We start from the raw sequence: 6,664 nt of genomic DNA, 5'->3' as shown, positions 1-6,664 counted from the left end.
AGTTATTCCAGATGAGTCCACCATACCTTCCTATATGCGGTATCTACCTGCCGTTCCAAGTAAATTTGTATGTGCCAAACTCTAAACCTTCAAATAAACATTCTGTTTTGTATGCTCGAATAGCTCATGTATCAACCAAGGTTGTCCTTATCTTCCGTGTTAGGCGGGTTATTCTCAAGAGGAGTGGACTCCGCTCCTCACTCACGAGAAAATGGCTGGTCACCGGGATGCCCAGTCCCATGCTTTATGCAAACTAAATCAAAATTAATTGCAAACAAAACTCCCCCTAGGACCTGATGTATGTTGGAGACACTCGTTGTTTCGAGCAAGCCATGGATTGATGCTTGTTGGTGGAGGGGGAGTATAAACTTTACCATTCTATTTGGGAACCGCATATAATGTGTTTAGCATGGAAGATATCGCCATCTCTTAGTTGCTACGTTGACAATGAAAGTATACCGCTCAAAATACAATTTATCTCTATTGCAAAACCTAGCTCTGGCACCTCTACAAATCCCTGCTTCCCTCTGCGAAGGGCCTATCCATTTACTTTTATGTTGTGTCATCACCCTCTTATTAAAAAGCACTAGCTGGAGAGCACAGCTGTCATTTGCATTCATCACTATTAATTTATATTGGGTGTGACTATGATTGGATCTCTTTTACCAGGAATTACAATGTCTAGTCAGTCCTTGATCTTTAAAGGTGCTCTGCATTTATGTTTTGCGGTCTCAGAAAGGGCTAGCGAGATACCATCTTGTTATATCATATTATGATTGTTTTGAGAAAGTGTTGTCATCCGAGATTTATTATTATGGCTTGCTAGTAGATTATACTATTGATATGAGTAATTATGAGACCTGAGAATTATTGCAAATGTGGTTAGTTATGATATATGCTGAAAACTTGAATGTTGTCTTGACATAGTTACAACAACAAGATCAAACAGAGTTTGTAAAAGTTTTTCTTTCTTTCTTTCACTTTGTCAACTGAATTGCTTGAGGACAAGCAAGGGTTTAAGCTTGGGGGAGTTGATACGTCTCCGTCATATCTACTTTTCCAAACACTTTTGCCCTTGTTTTGGACTCTAACTTGTATGATTTGAATGGAACTAACCTGGATTGACGATGTTTTCAGCAGAATTGCCATGGTGTTGTTTTATGTGCAGAAAACAAATATTCTCGGAATGACCTGAAACTCCATGGAACATCTTAGAAAAAATAAATAAAATCCTCGCCAAAGATGAAGACCAGGGGGCCCACACCCTGTCCACGAGGGTGGGGGGCGCCCCCCCTCTAGGGTGCACCCCCTACCTCGTGGGCCCCCTGGATGGCCTCCGATGCCAACTCCAACTCTATATATTTGCTTTCGAAGAGAAAAAAATCAGAGAGAAGAAATCATCGCGTTTTACGATACAAAGCCGGCGCCAAGCCCTAAAACCTCTCGGGAGGGCTGATCTGGAGTCCGTTCGGGGCTCCGGAGAGGGGGATTCGTCGTCGTCATCATCATCAACCATCCTCCATCACCAATTTCATGATGCTCACTGCCGTGCGTGAGTAATTCCATCGTAGGCTTGCTGGACGGTGATGGGTTGGATGAGATTTATCTTGTAATCGAGTTAGTTTTGTTAGGGTTTGATCCCTAGTATCCACTATGTTCTGAGATTGATGTTGCTATGACTTTGCTATGCTTAATGCTTGTCACTAGGGCCCGAGTGCCATGATTTCGGATCTGAACCTATTATGTTTTCATGAATATATGTGAGTTCTTGATCCTATCTTGCAAGTCTATAGTCACCTACTATGTGTTATGATCTGGCAACCCCGAAGTGACAATAATCGGGACCACTCCCGGTGATGACCATAGTTTGAGGAGTTCATGTATTCACTATGTGCTAATGCTTTGTTCCGGTTCTCTATTAAAAGGAGGCCTTAATATCCCTTAGTTTCCAATAGGACCCCGCTGCCACGGGAGGGTAGGACAAAAGATGTCATGCAAGTTCTTTTCCATAAGCACGTATGACTATATATGGAATACATGCCTACATTACATTGATGAATTGGAGCTAGTTCTGTGTCACCCTATGTTATGACTGTTACATGATGAACCGCATCCGGCATAATTATCCACCACTGATCCGGTGCCTACGAGTTTTCCATATACTGGTTCTCGCTTATTTACTTTCCCGCTACTACTGTTACAATCACTACAAAATACCAAAAACATTACTTTTGATGTCATTACTTTTGTTGCCGCTACCACCACTATCATATTACTTTGCTACTAAACACTTTGTTGCAGATACTAAGTTTCTAGGTGTGGTTGAATTGGCAACTCAGCTGCTAATACTTGAGAATATTCTTTGGCTCCCCTTGTGTCGAATCAATAAATTTGGGTTGAATACTCTACCCTCGAAAGCTGTTGCGATCTCCTATACTTGTGGGTTATCACTTCCATTGTGGAAGAACACCGTATTCGTATGGGTACGGTGATTGAGAAGGTTCAGTCCAGTAAAAGCGGACTGACCGAAGCCTGCAGCGGCCCACTGACAGGTTCTGAGGTAAGCGACATTTAACTGAGAAAAATCCCCACATAGACAGTAGCCCTTGAGACACTGTCCATTGTTCAAAAAGAAAAACCGGACAGAGGATCAATTAAATTTCACAGGAAACTAACCAAATTGTGTCTGATGTGAATAAGCAGGTGCTACCTCTTGAGCACTTGCGTTGGTTTTCCCTTGAAGAGGAAAGGGTGGTGCAGCAAAGTAGCGTAAGTATTTCCCTCAGTTTTTGAGAACCAAGGTATCAATCCAGTAGGAGGCTACGCATGAGTCCCTCGCACCTACACAAAACAAATAAATCCTCGCAACCAATGCGATAAGGGGTTGTCAATCCCTACACGGTCACTTACGAGGGTGAGATCTGATAGATATGATAAGATAATATTTTTGGTATTTTCATGATAAAGATGCAAAGTAAAATAAAAATCAAAGTAATAAGCAATGGAAATAACTATGTGTTGGAAGATTAATATGATGAAGATAGACCCGGGGGCCATAGGTTTCACTAGTGGCTTCTCTCAAGAGCATAAGTATTTTACGGTGGGTGAACAAATTACTGTTGAGCAATTGACAGAATTGAGCATAGTTATGAGAATATCTAGGTATGATAATGTATATAGGCATCACGTCCGAGACAAGTAGACCGACTCCTGCCTGCATCTACTACTATTACTCCACACATTGACCGCTATCCAGCATGCATCTAGAGTATTAAGTTCATAAGAACAGAGTAACGCTTTAAGCAAGATGACATGATGTAGAGGGATAAAATCATGCAATATGATGAAAACCCCATCTTGTTATCCTCGATGGCAACAATACAATACGTGCCTTGCTGCCCCTACTGTCACTGGGAAAGGACACCGCAAGATTGAACCCAAAGCTAAGCACTTCTCCCATTGCAAGAAAGATCAATCTAGTATGCCAAACCAAACTGATAATTCGAAGAGACTTGCAAAGATAACCAATCATACATAAAAGAATTCAGAGAAGATTCAAATATGGTTCATAGATAAACTTGATCATAAACCCACAATTCATCGGTCTCAACAAACACGCCGCAAAAGAAGATTACATCGAATAGATCTCCACGAGAGAGGGGGAGAACTTTGTATTGAGATCCAAAAAGAGAGAAGAAGCCATCTAGCTACTAGCTATGGACCCATAGGTCTGAAGTAAACTACTCACACTTCATCGGAGGGGCTTGGATGATGATGTAGAAGCCCTCCGTGATCGATGCCTCCTCCGGCGGAGCTCCGGAATAGGCCCCAAGATGGGATCTCATGGATACAGAAAGTTACGGCGGTGGAATTAGGGTTTTGGCTCCGTATCTGATCGTTTGGGGGTACGTAGGTATATATAGGAGGAAGGAGTACATCGGTGGAGCAACAGGGGGCCCATGAGTGTGGAGGGCGCGCCTGGTGGGGTAGGCGCGCCCCCTACCGTGTGGCTTCCTTGTTGGTTGCTTGACATAGGGTCCAAGTCTCCTGGATCTTGTTCGTTCCAAAAATCACGTTCCCAAAGGTTTCATTCCATTTGGACTCCGTTTGATATTCCTTTTCTTCGAAACCCTAAAATAGGCAAAAACAACAATTCTGGGCTGGGCCTCCGGCTAATAGGTTAGTCCAAAAAATAATATAAAAGTGAATAATAAAGCCCAATAATGTCCAAAACAGAAGATAATATAGCATGGGGCAATCAAAAATTATAGATACGTTGGAGACGTATCAAGCATGCCCAAGCTTAATTCCTGCTCGGACTCAAGTAGGTAAATGATAAAAACGGAATTTTTGATGTGGAATGCTACTTGGCATAATTTCAATGTAATTCTTCTTAATTGTGGTATGAATATTCAGATCCGAAAGATTCGAGACAAAAGTTTAATATTGACATAGAAATAATAATACTTCAAGCATACTAACTAAGCAATTATGTCTCTTCAAAATAACATGGCCAAAGACAGTTATCCCTACAAAATCATATAGTCTGGCTATGCTCTATCTTCACCACACAAAGTATTTAAATCATGCACAACCCCGATGACAAGCCAAGCAATTGTTTCATACTTTTGACATTCTCAAACTTTTTCAATCTTCACGCAATACATGAGCATGAGCCATGGACATAGCACTTTAGGTGGAATAGAATGGTGGTTGTGGAGAAGACAAAAAGGGAGAAGATAGTCTCACATCAACTAGGCGTATCAACGGGCTATGGAGATGCCCATCAATAGATATCAATGTGAGTGAGTAGTGATTGCCATGCAACAGATGCACTAGAGCTATAAGTATATGAAAGCTCAACGAAAGAAACTAAGTGGGTGTGCATCCAACTTCCTTGCTCACGAAGACCTAGGGCATTTTGAGGAAGCCCATCATTGGAGTATGCAAGCCAAATTCTATAATGAAAAATTCCCACTAGTATATGAAAGTGATAACAAAGGAGACTCTCTATCATGAAGATCATGGTGCTAGTTTCAAGCACAAGTGTGGTAAAAGGATATTAGCATTGTCCCTTTTCTCTTTTTCCCTCATTTTTTATTTGGGCCTTTTCTTTTTTATGGCCTCTTTTTTTGGGCTTCGTTGGCCTCTTTTTATTTTATTTTTCGTCCGGAGTGTCATCCCGACTTGTGGGGGAATCATAGTCTCCATCATCCTTTCCTCACTTGGGACAATGCTCTAATAATGATGATCATCACACTTTTATTTACTTACAACTCAACAATTAAAACTCGATACTTAGAACAAAATATGACTCTATGTGAATGCCTCCGGCGGTGTACCGAGATATGCAATGAATCAAGAGTGACATGTATGAAAGAATTATGAATGGTGGCTTTGCCACAAATACAATGTCAACTACATGATCATGCAAAGCAATATGACAATGATGGAGTGTATCATAGTAAACGGAATGGTGGAAAGTTGCATGGCAATATAACTCGGAATGGCTATGTAAATGCCATGATAGGTAGGTATGGTGGCTGTTTTGAGGAAGGTATATGGTGGGTGTATGATACCGGCGAAAGGTGCGCGGTATTAGAAAGGCTAGCAATGGTGGAAGGGTGAGAGTGCGTATGATCCATGGACTCAACATTAGTCATAAAGAACTCATATACTTATTACAAAAATCTACAAGTTATCAAAGCAAAGTATTACGCGCATGCTCCTAGGGGGATAGATTGGTAGGAAAGACCATCGCCCGTCCCCGACCGCCACTCATAAGGAAGACAATCAATAAATAAATCATGCTCCGACTTCCTCACATAACGGTTCACCATACGTGCATGCTACGGGAAACACAAACTTTAACACAAGTAGTTCTCAAATTCACAACTACTCAACTAGCATGACTCTAATATCACCATCTCCATATCTCAAAACAATCATCAAGTATCAAACTTCTCATAGTATTCAACACACTCATAAGAGAATTTTATTACTAATCTTGTATACCTAGCATATTAGGATTATTTAAGCAAATTACCATGCTATTTAAGACTCTCAAAATAATCTAAGTGAAGCACGAGAGATCAATAGTTTCTATAAAACAAATCCACCACCGTGCTCTAAAAGATATAAGTGAAGCACTAGAGCAAAACTATATACCTCAAAAGATATAAGTGAAGCACATAGAGTATTTTAATAATTTCCGAATCATGTGTGTCTCTCTCAAAAGGTGCGTACAGCAAATATGATTGTGGTAAACTAAAAATCAAAGACTCAAATCATACAAGACGCTCCAAGCAAAACACATATCATCTAGTGAATAAAAATATAGCTCCAAGTAAAGTTACCGATAGAAGTAGACGAAAGAGGGGATGCCTTTCGGGGCATCCCCAAGCTTTGGCTTTTAGGTGTCCTTATATTATCTTGGGGGTGCCATGGGCATCCCCAAGCTTAGGCTCTTGCCACTCCTTGTTCCATAATCCATCAAATCTTTACCCAAAACTTGAAAACTTCACAACACAAAACTTAAAGTAGAAAATCTCGTGAGCTCCGTTAGCGAAAGAAAACAAAAAACCACTTCAAGGTACTGTAATGAACTCATTATTTATTTATGTTGGTGGTAAAACTACTGTATTCCAACTTCTCTATGGTTTAT

Source organism: Triticum dicoccoides, chromosome 3A (assembly GCF_002162155.2).
Source record: "Triticum dicoccoides isolate Atlit2015 ecotype Zavitan chromosome 3A, WEW_v2.0, whole genome shotgun sequence".
In the NCBI taxonomy this organism is placed as follows: Eukaryota; Viridiplantae; Streptophyta; class Magnoliopsida; order Poales; family Poaceae; genus Triticum; species Triticum dicoccoides.
Note: the sequence above shows the minus strand (reverse complement) of the source record.